Consider the following 17,292-nt stretch of genomic DNA (forward strand, 5'->3'; position numbering starts at 1 on the left):
CATAAGTAGATGAATTTTTAAAAAGCAGTGTCCTTTTTTAGCACCACTTTGAACAATACTGTCTGATTTCTGCATGCAGTACTCTTTGATAATGTTCATATAATCATCCTTAAGAAATGCTAATTTGAAATGAGTTACTAAGTATTCTTTTTCTGGATGTATCTAAAACCAGAAACAGATATCAGTAGATCTGGTAAAAGCTGAAGTAGAGTTTGCGTAGATGTTGCAAATACAAATCATCTTGTCATATTTTAATACTTGTTTGCCATCATTTTTTGGCTGCCCACAAAATTTCTGCTCTTCATTTCTGTGTTTGTTGTTATCATGAGTGGGTTGGCTCCTATGAATATTAGAAATGTTTTAAAAAGTGTGTCAGCAGTTCAGGCCACGTTTTCCATTTTTGTTACTTTCTATTGTATTATTTTTAAAGACTCAATTGAATTTCTCTACTACTGTTGACTTTTGAAGGTCTATGATAATTTTAAATTTAGCTAACTATCTTAGAAACTATTGGCTTAATTTGCATTGGAAAATAGCACAAGAACCCTATGAATATTGACAACTTAACTTTTCAGAGCCACAATCCTTTTGGCCTCAGAGAGGGGCTTTCTCGTGTCATTCCAGTCTTCTGTGTGTCTCCTCTCTTTCTTGAGCAGTTTTCTAGCAAATCTTTGCTGGCAAAAAAGCAAGACTTCAAGGCTACTCTCTTGCCTTAGCATGCTTAAACTTTGTTAAAATTAGTTGCCTTCAGTTCTTTTACCTGTGAATTATATGTTTGTATATTGTATTTTCATTTTTTATTTTTCTCATTGAAAATTATTTTTGGATCTTCCATGGAGACAGAGTATGAAACCACCTGAATTGTCTTGGGGACTGCAAAATAAATCATAGTTGCCCAAGTGGTGCCATCAAGTCCTTAACTAATTTTAAAACATCAAGCAGAGTGTATACATTGATGTCTATCAAAGGTATAGAGAAACTGCCACCTTTTTAGACACACTGTTTGCAATTATTGATAGGCAATCAAAAAGTTACGTACAGAGTTACGATATGACCCAGCAATTCATCTCTTAGGTATACGGTATCCACAGGGGATTGGTTCCAGGACCCCCTGGACAGCATAGTCCTCTAATGCTTGAGTCCCTTACAGCTGGCCCTCTGTATAAGTCAGGTTCTGCATCTGCAGATTCAGCTTGGGTCCATAGTTCACTGAATCTGTAGATCAGAACCTGCAGGTACAGAGGGCAAACTGTATACCCAAGAGAGTTGTGAACATAGTTCCACACAAAAATATATACATTATTGTTCATAGTAGCTTTATTCATGATAGCCTAAGAATGGAAACAACCCAAATGTCTGTCAGCTGATACATGCTACACCATGGATGTACATGAAAACATTATGCTAAGTGAAAGAATCCAGACACAAAAGACCACATATTATATGGTTCCATTTATACATGAAATATCCAGAATAGGAAAACCCAAAGAAAGACAAGGTAAATTAGTGGTTACCAGCAGGTGGAGGTGGGGAAATGGGGAGTGGGTGCTAATGTGTATGGAGTTTCTTTTTGTTGTGATGTAATGAAACGAAAATTAGTGATGATGGTTGCACAGCTTTGTGAATATACTAAAACCCACTGAATTGTACACTGTAGAAGGGTGAATTCTATGGCATATGAATTATATTTCAGTTTTTAAAAAGAAGCACACCAGTTGCCATTTTAATTCATAAGTTGTGTAAAGGGATTTAAATTATCTTAGGAAAGTTTTAGGAGTTTTAGAGTTAGGCATAAATCATATTGGTGGTACCTTTACAAGAGTCTGTTAGATTAAGACCACTTAAGTTTATCTTTTCAAGCTATTTTCCTGAAGAATAGTGTTAAAAAAACAAAGTGTGCTTAATTAAGAAAAGTGAAAAGGTGTCTTTTTTTATATTACTAATGTGTGCATTTTATGTAAAATACAGATTTTCTTTTTAGTTGGAAGTTCTCAAACTTTTAGTGTTTAAGAGTTTATTAGGAATGCAGCTACCAGCATCCCATGCATGCTTCTTAAAATTGATCCCGGACGTCTAGCAAATTAGACCCGAGAGTAATTTTCTAACAAACTTCCTAAGTGATCCTGAGGTAGACAGTTTTCAAATCTGCTAGACTGTGTGGACTATTTTAGTTTTGCATTTATTTTGAAAGGAAAGTAATGATTAAGGGGAAAGAAGAACTCTAACTTTTCTGAGGGCTAGTTCACAGGTACTTTGGAAATATTATAAATAGAGTCGAGTGATGCTCACAATTCTATTGCTGGCTTGACCCTGTGCCACTGAGGAGTGAGGATGTGATCCTGAATTATTTATTTATTGTTGTTTTTTCCTCTATCCATGGATTTCATGGTTTATTTTTTATTTACCTTCATGAATGCTACTTGGCAACATAATAACTAGTGGTATATGAATAATATTAGAAAACAAAGCCAAGAAGCCCAGCATATTTTCCTAGAGTTAATTATAGTGCAGCTGAAGATGTTTTTCACAAAGAACGTGGCACTGCTCATTTGTCATCAGAGCATATGCTATGAGTTATGTTTCCAGTAATGATGATCATTTTGGACGTTTTTTGCTTGTTTTATTTGCTTTTTGTTTGAACCATTTCCACCCTAATTTCTTTGTCAACTAATAACATGGATATGTGACTTTTTACTAAGATCGGAGACCTGTCTTTGACTATGAAATGTTTGATACTCAAATTTTTAGCTTCTGGTGGTATAATTTTTTTTTGAGGTTAATTTTTGCTTTTTTTGGCCATTGTTACTTGACTACAGTGGCTTGCAAACTTTTTTTGACCTAAAAAATCACTTTACATCACAATTCAACAAACACACACATATGTAATATATGTATATAACTGAAACCAAAATTTTGCCAAACATATCTACCCTGAGATTTCTTGTTTTTAAGACTTTTTTCCCAGCAGTTTTAGGTTTACAACAAATTTGAGAGGAAGTTACAGAAATTTCCTATATACACCCTCTCCACACATATGCATAGTCATTATTTTAATTTACCAGTGTGGTAGTCTTTTTTTTTTTTTTAACTAAGGATGAATGTGCTTTGACACATCAAAATCACCAGAGTCCACAGCGCATCTTAGTTTGGACAAAAATATAATGACATAGATATCCATCGTTATAACATCATGCAAAGTATTTTCACTGCTCTAAAAACGGTCACTACTCCAGAATGGCACTTGGAATCTCTTTTCTTTTTCGCTTGAAGCGAGGTTCAAAGACTTCATGTCTGTAAGACCACTCATGGCCCACCCGTGCATGGACCAGACAGGCTCTAGGTGGCAAATTCCCCCACTAAATACTGCAGCTTTTCTTCCAATATTGAGTCCTGTGCCAGTGGTCTTGCCCAGCAGCCATGTGGAGGTGCAGGGGGACATGTGCAGGGTGTGTTCATAGGAGGACCCCAAGTTCTGTGCCCCTTGGCCCAGTGAACCCAGATTCCCGTTGGGTGGATTGTAAACAGAGGAGCCATTTCTTCAGGCCCCTTGCTGGTGATATTTCTTATTATGGAATTCTTGTATATAGGCATTTACAGTGAATTTGGGTCTAATATTTACTTTTATGTAGTGGTTTGTTATTAGTGTATTTTACTAACGGGTAAATTAATGGCAATATATTAAAATATTAGTATTATAGTCATTGATAGTATGTAATTAATAAGATAGCTAAGAAATTATTTTAGTGAATTTTATATTCTGAATCTAGCATCTTATTTTATTCTCCAAATGATCATTAAGATATACACTAGTTATATTGATAACATTGTTGTCATTCTGTTTGAAGACATTTGTGCTTTCCTCATGTGGCAATGTTTTTACTACATTAGATATGTAGTATATATGGCAAGTTTTTCCTATGCTCCGTGTATGTTAAACTTGCCTTTAGATTGCAGCTGTAAGTTCTGTTCACCAGAACTCTTGTGGCTCTTTCTTCTCTGGTCTCTAAGGCAGCCTAATAGCTTTGCTCAGAGTCAGTCTCCCCATCTCTAACGGTCGCACACAAGTTGCCTGGTCTGCTCTTGATATTTCCCAGCATTCCACATCTTGCAGTTATTTTTAGTATCTGGACTTCCTTTTTAGAAAGTTGATCTGGGGAGTATACATCCATTTACATTCTTTAGACAATTAAGATATCTGAAGTTATATCACTTTAGGAAGTAATAAAAATCATTAAAAACCTGTGTTTTATTTTTTTCTGGAAATATGATGATTTGCTCAGGCACAGAATAGAGGCCGTGAAGGACTATGACCAGTGTATGAAAAGCAGCAGTTATTATCATGTCCCTTTTAGGGATTACTGTCCAGTCAAGCAGAGAGGAGTAAATGAGAAAAAAAAAATTCATGATCTTCCCTGCCTTGATGAGAAGATCAGTGTTCTCTGGAGTTCAAAAACCAAAGTGGGCAGGTGGCCTATTACCAGTCTTTTATACATAAGAAGTGGGGAATCGTGCTAATAATAATGTTTTGTCACTTCTAACGAGTGACATAATTTTGACTGCTATTCAGAATGATGGCAAGATACGGGAAATGTAAGAAGATATGGACTTAAGATTTTTGAATTCAGGTGATTGTCAAGTGGCCAAATACAAGTTCTACCTGGTGTCCTCATTGGGACCAACAGGAATAAGGCACTTATAAATTGGTATGAACAAAAATTTAAAATAGATATGATAGACTCCCAGCTCCTGTTAATAGGGGCATTGGTTTACAATCATGATTAATTACTTATGTTATTAACAGTGTATTATTTTATGAAACCTGATCTTTGAGCTCCTAAATGGGCATGTGTCATGTGGGAAATTGGAGGTCTTATAGAGACCTGATGTACTGTTTGTTTAAGGGATGTGACTTTCTCCTCCCCTACTTCTAGAATTAAAACAATCCTCTGTTTCTAAAGATTTAAAATCAAGTCCCAGTTTGCATCATAGTATAGGGGTTCTTTAATTTACTTGGTAGACCTGTTTACTGCACACTGTATAGTTTATGAGTGTTACCCTAAATGGTTAATTATGGGCCCAGGATTCCATGTGTAGAGCATTGCATGAACTAATATAGTTGGTCTATTGTTTGCATTTTGGTGGACTATATTAAATTACTTAACACTAAAGTTTTTAAAGCACTTTTACTGAAACTAGCAATGTTTCTGCCTTCAAGTCTAATGACATTTAAAAGCAACTTTAACAAATAAAAAGGTACAGTTCCTAAACAGATTTTATTCCTGTTAAAACATTTATAATAGTAATATTTTAGGTATGAGATTTATGAATCATAACCAAAGAATGCATGATTATATAACTTAAATTCATATAATATTTAACATTTTACAAATAGCTTTCACTTACTAGTTGCTGGTGCCTCATAATGTCCTTGGGAAGCTCATAGTAAAGATATTCCAGATTTCAGATTTTCTGGAAATTCAGAAAGGCTGATAGGCATGGTCACACAACTAAGAAGGAAGAAATAAAATTGTTCTTGTTTGCAGATGACATGATCTTATTTATAGGTACTCTGAAGACTCCACACAAGAAATAAATTCAATGAAGTTGCAGAAAACAAAATTACCGTACAAATATTAGTTGCTTTTCTGTACACTGACAATGAGCTATTTGAAAAGGAAATTAGGAGAACAATCTTACTTACAATAGCACTAAAAAGAATAAAATACTTAGGAATAAACTTAATTAAGGAGATGAAAAATTTATAAACTGAAAACTACAAAACACTGATTAAAAAAAATTAGACACAAACAAATGACATGTTTGTGGCGTGGAAGACTTAATGTTAAAACATCCGTACTACTCAAAGTGATTGACAGTTTCCTTGCAGTCTCTATCAAAAATCCCAGTGTCATTTTTTTTACAGAAGTAGGAAAAAACAATCCTAAATTCATATGAACAACAAAAGACCCTGAATAAACAAAGTAATCTTGAGAAAAAGAATAAAAATGGAACCATCATGCTTCATGATTTTAAAATATATTATAAAACTACAGTAGTTAAAACAGTGTGATACTGGCATAAAGACAGACATATATAGACCAGTTGAACCAGGTAGAGAGCCCAGAAATAAATCCATGCGTGTATGGTCAGCTGATCTTCAGCAAAGGTACCAATATTATCCACTAGGGAAAGGGTAGCCTCTTAAATAAATATTGTTGGGAAACCAATATCCATATGCAAAAGAATGAAATTGGACCCTTAGCTTAGACCATATACAAAAATCAATTCGAAATGGATTATAGACTTAAATGTAAGACTGAAGCCATAAAACTCCTAGAAGATAACATAGAGGAAAAGCTTCATGACATTAATCTTGGCAGTGATTTCATGGACATGACACCAAAAGTACAGGCAACAAAAACAAAAATAGATGAAGGAGACTGCATCATACTAAAAAGCTTCCACACAGCAAAGGAAACAGTCAACAAAATGAATAGGTAGCCTATGGGATGAGAGAAGTTTTTTTCAAACTATACGTCAGATAAGGGGTTAATTTCCAAACTATATAAGGAACTCCTACACCTCAGTAGCAAAAAAAAAGAAAAAAAGAAACAAACAAAAAAAGACTAATAACCTCATTTTAAAATGAGCTAAAATAATTTTTAAATGTTTTTTAAAAGTAAACTAACTACTTCAATTTTTAAAAATAAATATTTGAAAATGGACTAAAGAATAGAATAGATATTTCTCCAATGAATGCTTCCCGCTAACAAATGGCCAACAGGTGTATGAAAAGATGCTCAAAATCACTATTCATCAAGGAAATGCAGATCAAACTACAATGAGATATCATCTCACACAGGTTGGGATGGCTGTTATATATAGTTAAAAGAAAGGCACCAAGTATTGGTGAGGATGTGGAGAAACTGGAACCCTTCTACACTGCTGGCAGGAATGTAAAATGGCTGCAAAGGTAACAAAGCAGAAAGGGGTGTTGTTGTCTGACATGATGAGGATGGAACAGTGGCTGACATTGGAGATAAGCTATTTCAGGAGATGAGTCCTACTTCACTTCTGATGTTGAGCATATTAGAAACTTTCTAGCCTCTAGAAATTTGTACTTGTTTAGCTCATCTAGAATACTCTTTCCCCAGATACTTATTGAGCTGATTTTTATCCTTAAGTCTCAAGTCATATGCCACCTTTCCAGAGGAACCTTCCCTGCTCATTCTATTCAAAATTCTCAATTACCCTGTATCTAATCACTTTGTTTGTAGCACTAATCACTATCTAACGTCTTGTTGAATAATGTATGTGTTAATGTCAGTTTTCCCACAAGAATGAGAACAGGGACCTTGTCGGTGTTACTGCTGTATTCTCAGTTAAGCACAATCCTTAATACACATGGTAAGTCCTAAATGAATATACAATAGTAGGATAAATGAATGAACTTAGAATCCAGGGGTTTTGTGGGTAAGGAGGGGAAGTGGTAGCGAGAAGAGAACTGTCCGTTGTTGAACACCTGCTATGTGCCAGGCATTGTTTTAGGCATTCCTTCATATAGTATCTCATTTTGTTTTCCTGTTGTAGATCTGCTTTGAGGAAATTGAGGCTTAGTAATAAAAATAAGTAACTTACCCACTGTTACTGTTGGCCTGGTCAGCGCCTTTTGAATCTTAAGAAGATCCTAACTCAGAGATGATGCTGGACTGGGTTTTTATTCCCCTGCGGAGGAGGCTGTTGTCTTTCAGACTGGAAGTCTTCTGAGACAGTCTCAGATGTCAGTGAAGCAGGGAGAAGAAAAATACTTCCAGGGACTAGATGGAACGCATGTTTCCAGAACCATTAGGGCCATCTGCTAGGCTTTGGGGTTTTACTGGTTTGGGTTTTAAACCTAATCAGCTTCTTTAATTGGAGAAAAATCAAAATTCAACTAATTTATTTAAAAATTGTTTTTATGAGTCTTAAACAGGAATCAGCAAACTATGGCCCATGGGCCAAATCCAGCTTGCTGCTTGTTTTAGTAAATAAGCTTTTTTTTTTTATGGAAAATTTGCCACCATGTTTATTTGTTTATATTGTCTACAGCTGCCTTTGGGCTACAGTAGCAAGGCTGAGTAATTGTGATAGTGATTGCATGGCAAAGCCTAAGATATTTACTATCTGGTCTTTTATAGAAAATGTTTGCCAACCCCCAATCTAAGCAGTTAGCAGCAAAATGTAAACAAAAATAAAACCAGTTTTTACAAAAAGTGAACAATCAAAAATCCACAAAAATCACTAGATTACAGTGGTTAAAGTTCAAACTGACTTTGAACATCTAGCCAAAGATTGGACAACCCTTAATTTTCTTTCCTGCTGTAAATCCCTGCTTTTTTAGTTGTGTAACTGTTCATCCAGATTAGATCATTGTTCTCTCAGGAAGTGAACAAAATGATTCTCTCATTTTAGTGCCTCTTTTACACTGTGCCATCAAACAGAAAATTCACCACTCGTTTTGTATTTCTGTATTTCAAAACCCATTTTAAAACTATCTTATCTTTCCAAAGTAGACGTTCCTGAGTAATTTAGAACCATCATGTAAGAACAGCATTTCTAGTTTCCTACACAAATATATTTAGTTAGAATAAAGACATAATTTATAAACATGCATGGGATGTGGAATATTTTAATTTTATGATCGACTAAAAGTAAATCAGAAACCACTTATCTACTTCTTTGTCAAAAATGACATAATGATAATGATGTTATCTTTTGTCGGCAGGCTCTTTGATAGCCCAGGGTCACACTATAATATTAACAGGATCCTAGATCTGAGAGAACCTGGAGTGTTATTTTGCTCTGCTACCCAGGAAGTGCAATAAGCCCTTATACATTTCCCTTAGGGATGATTATCTGGCTTCTGTGTGAACACTTTAGTTGACAGGTGGAAATGTATGTGAGAGCGTTAACTAAGGGAAAGAAGAAAAGAAGAAGTTGTGGCCATTTCCTCATGAGACTCAGGCAAAGAACTGGGTGTGAATGAGTGAATAATTTGTTTGTTTCTACCCCTTCCCCACCTCCCTGCTGCTGAACCCAAGTGTCTCACACAAGAGACCTCAGTAGGTACCTGTTTAATTTTAATTGAGTTTCAGCAGAGGAAAGAACATATACGTAGATACTGAAGAGAGTTAACAAGTTATTTTGGTTAACAGTGACCCAGTTTGACTAATGTAAAGAAGAAAGTAGGCGATACTTAAGACCAAAAAGGGAGTTTGAGGTCAGATATTCAGAGGGACTTGAATGCCATGATGAGGAATTGGGTTTATTCTGTGCGCAAAGAAGAGCATTTTAGGATTTTGTGGAGCAGAGTGGGTATGACTGAAGTTACAATTTAGGAAGTTTACTCTAGTAGCTTCATATAGGATTGAATGGAGTAGGGACAGTTGACACTTGTGAAATCAATTTAGGGAGCTTTTTCAAATGTCTAAATAATATCAGCCTGATGTAGAATAGTGGCCGTGGGGGTGACTAACACAGAAGACAGAAACATATAGGTAGAATTTGTAGGATTTTGTATCTCAATAGAAGTTAAATAGTATTCTAACGTTTTGACTTTAGGTGACTGGATGATGGTGGTGAATTTAAAAGAAATGTGAAGTCATGAAGAGGAGAAGGTTTTGGAAATATATTGTCATGTTCATCCTTGGATAGGTTGAGTTTCAGATGTTGGTACAATACCCAGGCGGAGGAAGCTAAAAGATTAAAGTTTTGGATGTACAGCAGAAGTTACAAACTAGTAGCCCATGGACAGTGTAAAGCTACAGAAATGTTTTTTGTTTGGGAGGGTAGATTTTTTTTTAATCTAAAATGATTTTTTAAATTTGTATTCTTTTTTATTGAAGTAGAGTCAGTTTACAGTATTGTGTCAATTTCTGGTGTACAGCACAATGCTTCAGTCATACATATACATACATATATTCGTTTTCATATTCTTTTTCATTATAGTTTACTACAAGATACTGAAATAGTTCCCTGTGCTATCCAGTAGAAACTGATTGTTTATAAAATGATTTTTTTATCTCACTCCTTAGCTAATAGGTTGACTATTATTTTCTCTCCTAGCATTTAGAAGATACTATTATTGCATTAACTTTTCACTTTTGTTGTTACTGTTGAGAAATCTCTGTTGTAAAATCTATCAGCTGTTCCTTTTTAGAATGCTTTAAAATTTTTTCCAAGTGTCTCAGATTTTGCAGTTTTATAATAATGTGTTCAAACAGATTTATTTTTATTTATTCTGCTTGGGGCTTAGTTTGCATCTTGAATCTAAGGATTTGTGTTTTAAAAACATTCCAGAAAGTTGTCAGGATTATCACTTTGATATTGTCTCCTCCCCATTCTCTGTTTATTCTTGGTAGAATTCCTTTTAGATGTAAGATTCTTTCTCACTCTCCTCCATGCCTACGAAGCATCTCTTGTATTTTCCACTGTATTATTTCTCTGTGCTCCATTCTTGTAATTTCTTCACATTTTTAAATCACTAACTGACTCTTCAGCTATTTCAAATCTATTTAATCAGTCCAGTATAAACTTAGTGGCTGTTTTTTTCATTTCTAGAATTTCTGTTTGGTTCTTTTTCAGTCTGACTTTAAAAAAAAAAACTGTGTCTCCTTTCCTTATATTCTCATTCTTTGATATGTCTCTGATAACTTAAAACGTTTATTTGAGAAGCCTTGTTCAATATTGCTGTCATCTGTAGTTCTGTTTGTGCTGTTGGATGCCTCTTACTCATGATGGTCTGTTCCCTCATACATGTAATTTTGGATTGTGAGTTCATCTTTAGGAGAACCTTTACCTGTTAGAATCCTTGAATGATAGTATACCTCTCCAGAGTATTTAGCTTTCATCTCTTCCAAGTATCCCAGCCTGGGACCAGTTTATATGTCAAGATGTTTACTAGTAATATTATTCACTTACTCCTTGAGGCCCGTGGGTTGTAATGTTCTCTCATTGTGAGTCTGCAGGTTCCTCAGAATGGCTTGTTGGTTTCCTTGACCCTGTATGTGAATAGCATCTCACCATCCAGTCTAGTATGACTGACACGTTGTGCTGTGTACCAGAACGTGGTACAACGTCGTAAACTGACTGTGCGTCAATAAAAAAGAAAAAAAGAAGAATCCAGTCTAATTGTACCTTCTGATTCCTATGAGGATACTGACCAGTGCACTGGGTGTATTAGTCGTGGTACAGGCTAAGTTGTTCTCTGTCATGTTTAAGCCACTGTATCTTGCAGTCTTACTATTTGCTTTCGCATACCCAGTACTTCTAATGTATTGCTGGTGTTATTATTTAGGGTCTCCTCATTTTTTTCTCATACACAGAGAAGAGGAGCCTAAAGTTGGAGAGGGAATCTGCCCGTTGTAGCGTGTGACTGCCCTCTCTAGACCCAAGACGGGTCTAGTTTGCTTCACTTCCCAGCCAGCAGGAAGGGAGAAAGGAAACATGCCCGTTCTTTTTGAGATGGACAACCTGGCAGTGGAACATGTTACTTCTGTTCATATCTCAGTACCCATAACTTGGTCACATGGCCTCATCAAGTTAGAAAGAAGAGTGATAAATGTGTCTCTGGCTAAGATTTTTATTATTAAAGAAAGTAAGAGTGGCTATTGAATGACAAATAGTCTTTGCCACAGTAGTTCACCTTCATAGAGGCAGAAAATTTTCAGACTTAAAGGGGAGGATATTTGCAACTTTAATAGAAAATTTCAATAGAGTATAATGGAATTATAGATTTAAAGGAGTTGAGGTGTGATGGGGTGAAGAGATTGCGGAGTGAGTAAATGAATATGGCTTCTTTTGAGAAGTAGAATATCCAATGAAAGAAGAAATGATTCTGGGATGAATGGGAATTAAGGAAAAGATTCTTTCTAGTAGCAGAATCTGAATAGTCTCAGAGGAAGAATAACTTAGAAGGGGAAAAATTGGAAACCAGGCACATAGCATATTTTCAGGCGATAAGAGGACACTTTTTACCCCAAAGCACAGGGTAAAGAGGAGCAGGAGGGTTAAAATACGAACATTCTACAGCGGAGAAGAAGAAAGTCAAGAAAAAATGCATAATGTTCTCTTTTTAAAGGTAAAAGCCAGACAGTCTACAGAGAAAGAAACTGAGGCATATTTGTAATTTAGGGCAGCCACTGAAGGGAGTGTGACATTAGAAACACAAAAATAATCAGAGTAGAATTTGAGCCCCTTAAAGATACAGAGCTTGGATTTATAGTACAATTATTAGTATATGGTTTGATTTTCTGTAATGAAGCATGGCGGCCCGTGTATATCAGCTAGAAAAATAGATCATGGGATTTTAATCACCAAGATGATTAACAAAGTAAGTATGGGAATGGTCAAACTGATAAGTGCCCAGGATGCTTTTTAAAAAATCTAGTTGAAAAAAACACCATGGGGCCTGGTTTGGGGTTAAACAGGTCAGGCAGGTCTGAGGAAAATGTGTTCGTTTACTACTGCTGTGCTGTGAATTACAGAAGTTAACAGCTAAAACAGCAGTAGGCATTCCTACCTCACATAGTTGTATTGGATCAGGAGTTTGGGGATGCTTAGCCAGGTGGTTCCGGCTCTCCATGTCTCCTGAGCTTGTAGTCAAGATGTCTTCTGGAGCTACATCCTCAGAGGTGTGACTGGGCCTTCTAAGATGACTCACTCCCTCTGTTGGTGAATCATCAGGAGACCTCGGCCCCTCACCGCATGGACCTCTCCATAGAGCTGCGTGAATTTCCTCACCATGTGGCAGCTGATTTCCCCGGGCCAGGCCATCCAAAATAGAGAAGGGTGGAAGGCACAACACCTTTTACGACTTAATCTCGGAAGTCCCACTGTGTCATTTCTACAGTGTGCAGTTGGGTACGGGGTCAGCTGTCTTTAGTGTAAGAGGGAACCAGCAAGAGCCCGAATACCAGAAGGGGGCTGTCTTGGAGGCTGCCCACCAAAGAAGGAGAACTGGGAAGGGAATCGGCATCTAATAAGAACTGACTCTGTACCAGGCATACAATTTAATTCTTGCCCTAATTTTATGAGGAATGTGTTGTTTTTGCATTTTAGAGATGAGTAAGTTGAAGCTTTAAAAATTTAAACTGTTCCCCAAGACTTTATGACCATTTCAGCCAGGCTTAGAACCCAGATCTGTTAGCCTGTTCCCATCATATTTCATCATGTGGATAAAAAATATGGTGTAGTGGGTTGGAGACTTAAGGTTGATTGAGAATTAATTGATATAATTTATGTTAATCATCACAGTAATTAGATAAACTGTAGCCACCACTTATTGGCTGTTTTTATTGTCGTGTGTCTTTGTAATTTAATACCTTAAAGAAATTACAAGAAGTGAGGTTAAAGGCCACGTTTGAAAGAAAAATTAACTGGCAGAAAAAGAGGTAACAGTTTTTCAAGGACAGTTGGATTTGAATTGCTTGGATTATTAATTATATTAATGCTTAGAGGTGACTAACGTGAGCAGAGAAGGAAGACTTCAGAAGAAACATTAGTACAAATTCTGAAGCCATCCAGGATGATGACGGGGAATAGAACTATGAAGCAAAGGCTGAAATAATTGAAGGAAATGGTACAAGCTTCATAAAGACAGTTCATAGTTTGCTCAAGATAATTTGATGAAATGTTAAAATGATAAGAGGATAGGCAGTATTTTAAGTTTTAACCTTTATGATATCTTGACTGTTGATTAATGCAAACTGTATTTTTACCTCCCAAATACATAAAACAAGGTTTTTCTTTCAAGTTATTTATGTATTTATATGAGAGGTTATACTACTACTTAAGCTTCCTTTATGTTCTCAGCGCTCTGCCCGCGATACCTCTCTAGACATTCTTGTTTTCACACCCATGCCTTCATCGTACAGGGAGGCCCTCCAGGGCAGGTACACAATGCCTTATTCATCTTTGCCCCGCAGTGCCTAGCACAGGTAGTAAATACTAGATAAATTAGTGGCTTATCAGCTCATACTTTTCAGCTCACTCTGAAAAGGAGACTGATATATTTGTACTGAGATGTGCTTATATAGATAATATGAAAAATATGAATTTAGTATTTATTAATGCATGTCATTCTCTAGGCTGTGGCACATGTATTAGGAATGAAGGCTCTGAGAATCCTTTGAGCAGGGCAGCCACACTCCTTGCACTTCAGTAGGTAGCAGTGGAACCCCCAACAGGTACTCGTAGTTGTCTTAGGCACAACATCCACAGATAAATGAGCTGTGACTCATGTCTTTAAGTAACATGTCCGTCAGTGGAGGAACAGGCAGACATATCAACATAATTTTTAAAAATACAATAAACTTTATTTTTAGAGCAGTTTCAGGTTTATTAAAAAGTGAGCAGATCATAAAAAAAGTTCTGTATACACCCTTCACGCCCCTTCCCCCCAGTTCTTTCTATTACTAACATCTTGTATTGGTGTGGTACGTTTATTATAATTAATGAGCCAATATTGGTACATCATTATTAACTGAAGTCCATAGCTTACACCAGGGTTCGTGTTTTGTGTTGTACATTCTGTGAGCTTTGACTAATGTATTATGATGCATGTTCACCATTACAGAATAGTTTCAATACCCTAAAAATCCCCTGTATTCCACCTAATCACTTCTCCCCCTTTGCCCACACTCCAAATTCAGGCAACCACTCATCTTATTATTGTCTCCATATTTTTTCTTTTTCCGGAAGTTCATATATTTGCAATCATACAGTATGTTGCCTTTTCAGATTGGCTAAGCTTCCTCCATGTCTTTCCATGGCTTGATAGCTTGTTTCATTTTATTGTGGAAAATATTCCATCGTGTGGATATACCAGTTTATTTATCGATTCAGTTATTAAAGGACAACTTGGTTGCTTCCAAGCTTTAGCAATTATGAGTAAAATTGCTGTAAACATTCATGTACAGGCCTTCATGTGAACATAAATTTTCAACTCAGCTGGGTATGTACCAAGGAGTGCAATTTGCTAGGTCATATGGCAAGAGTATATTTCATTTGTAAGAAACTGCCAAACTGTCTTCCACTAAACATCATTTTAAAATATATTTTGGTAAGTTTTAAGATAGTTACCCGAATATATGTAGGTATATGCATGGCTGGGACATTGTTCTGTACACAAGAGATTGGCACATTGTAATTAACTGTACTTCAATTAAAAAAATATTTTTAAAGAGATAGATTTATCATAGTGGAGGTATTCAGAGAGAGGTATCATAGTCAACAGACATGTAAACAGAGACAGAAGAGGACAGAAGGAGAGTAGTTATGAGAGGTAGTTATGAGAAGAGCACTGACTGACAGCTCTGGAGAAAAAAAAAAAGGCAGGGAGATCAAGAAAATGTCAGCATCACAATTTGTCAAATGCATGCCTGAGGCTTGGAAGAAAATTCCAAAGGTCATAGTGTAGAATTCTCTTTAAAAGATGTTTCCTCACTAATGCTTTTGAAGGCAGTGAGGACAGGACTGTGAGGAAGAACACAGACTTCAACAACTTCAACTCAGGAAGTAATTCAGAACAGTTGGACTCTGGGAAACATTGTATGAACAAACAATTTAATTTATATTTCCTTTTTTAAATATGTCCAGTACTTTAATAAAATCTGTCTAAAAAGTCTGACAGCTCTTTCAGTCAATGTAAAATTAAAATTCTGCATCATAAAGCAATCTGTTATCATTTTGCAGCTCTTTTTATTTCTTAGCGATACAAAAAGTTCATCTTACAGTCAGTGAAGCCTTAGGTTTATGAAATTAGTATATTTTACTAGGCATGATATGTTTATTAAGTCAGTGGAGCTCAGCCAAAGGTCATTGTATCCCCAGAGCTGCCACAGCAACTTATAAACACTTTGAACATAGACTTTTACCTATAAAAAAGCAACATGGGTTACATTCTAGTTTGTGTTCTTTAGCAAAATTTTATCAGATCAGTGCCACTGGTTATCTCATTCTAATCAGAAGGTCTGGCATACATATGTACATCTTTGTCAAGTGTATTTGATAACATTTGATTATTTGGTAACTCTTTTTGAAACCCATTGTCCAGGGAGAGGAGAAACAATAAAATAATAATTAAAGAGAAGATACTGAGATAATATTTCGTAGGAAGAGGACATCTTCAATATGTAGTATTTCAGTAGTGTAAATTTCTTATATTACACCAAGTAATACTTCCCGTTGAGTCTAAATTCACTAAGTCTTTGAACAGCTGTAAGTAGTGTTTGCATGATCAGACTCAAAGTTCATCCATTAAAAAGAAAAGGCAGATGGCAGCTATCAGTTTCTGGGTTCCCACCTCCTTATCCCCACACTCCACACCCTGTCAGATACTTAAATGCCCAAAAAGTTAAGTCCATTTTCAGGCTATGTTCCAGCAGATCCAAATATGGTACACAGAAAGGCGTCCCTCCTGCTCAGGGTGAGCGGAAGAGAACAAGTAGATAATGCGCGGTTGCTTTCAGATGTGTGCATAGGAAGCTCTTTTTAGAATATGTTTTAAAAATTGTTTGACTTCAGCATTTGTAAGTTAAACAGGATTTGGTTCATAGTATTTGACTTGCCAGTATAGATCTGACTTTCCAAGAAGGATGTTAAAGTGAAGTATAAACACCACATGAGATGTGAACTGGTTTCTAAACATTTCAGTGATTTTTTTCTTTTTAATAAACAACAGATCATTGTTACGTTTAGTGAGGGTAGAGTATCTCCTCAGGTGGTTACATAATGAAAAGGTACATTTTAAATATTTTTATGTATTTGATAGAATCCAAATGTACCAATCGTTCTGACTTAGATATTGTTTAAACTTGAGCTTTTTTTGTTAGACTATCAGCCAATACTCTGTAGGTACTTTCCAGAAAGATAGTATGATGCAATATAATAGATATAAATCAACCTTTCATTTAAAAAAAAGGATAGTTTAATGGACAAGTTTGCTTTATAGTTTTCTGTTTCATGTTTAGAAAAGTATCTGAGTGAGGCTTTTAATCGGTGTGTTTGAGTAGCGCTGCTGATGGGAACATTGTTTGGAGCTCAGATCATGAACAGTGGGTTTTTCTGAAGGAGTCAGTGACTTAGGGGTATTGTGAGTTTTCTCTTCCACGAGCAGCAAGAATTGGGATTTTACCGGAACAAGCAGCAGAGTGCTATGAAAGTCTGGAACCTGGCACCTTTGGAAAATGAGGATAAATTCCTGAACCATTAATAGCTGAATGTGAGGACCACTCACTTTCCTTGTGTTGCTTT

General features: G+C 36.0%; 1 protein-coding gene and 1 non-coding gene across 5 annotated transcripts in view; one reads left to right on the forward strand and one right to left on the reverse strand.

The window, feature by feature from the left end:
* Window positions 1–17,292, forward strand: part of LRBA (LPS responsive beige-like anchor protein) — a 623,871-nt gene that overhangs the window by 512,910 nt on the left and 93,669 nt on the right. The gene's annotated exons all lie outside the window — the stretch shown is intronic.
* LOC116276783 (small nucleolar RNA SNORA11) lies at window positions 3,438–3,565 on the reverse strand. The gene has a single exon (XR_004186287.1). It is a non-coding gene; the product is annotated as a small nucleolar RNA SNORA11 (small nucleolar RNA).

Source organism: Vicugna pacos, chromosome 2 (genome assembly GCF_048564905.1).
Source record: "Vicugna pacos chromosome 2, VicPac4, whole genome shotgun sequence".
Taxonomy (NCBI): domain Eukaryota; kingdom Metazoa; phylum Chordata; class Mammalia; order Artiodactyla; family Camelidae; genus Vicugna; species Vicugna pacos.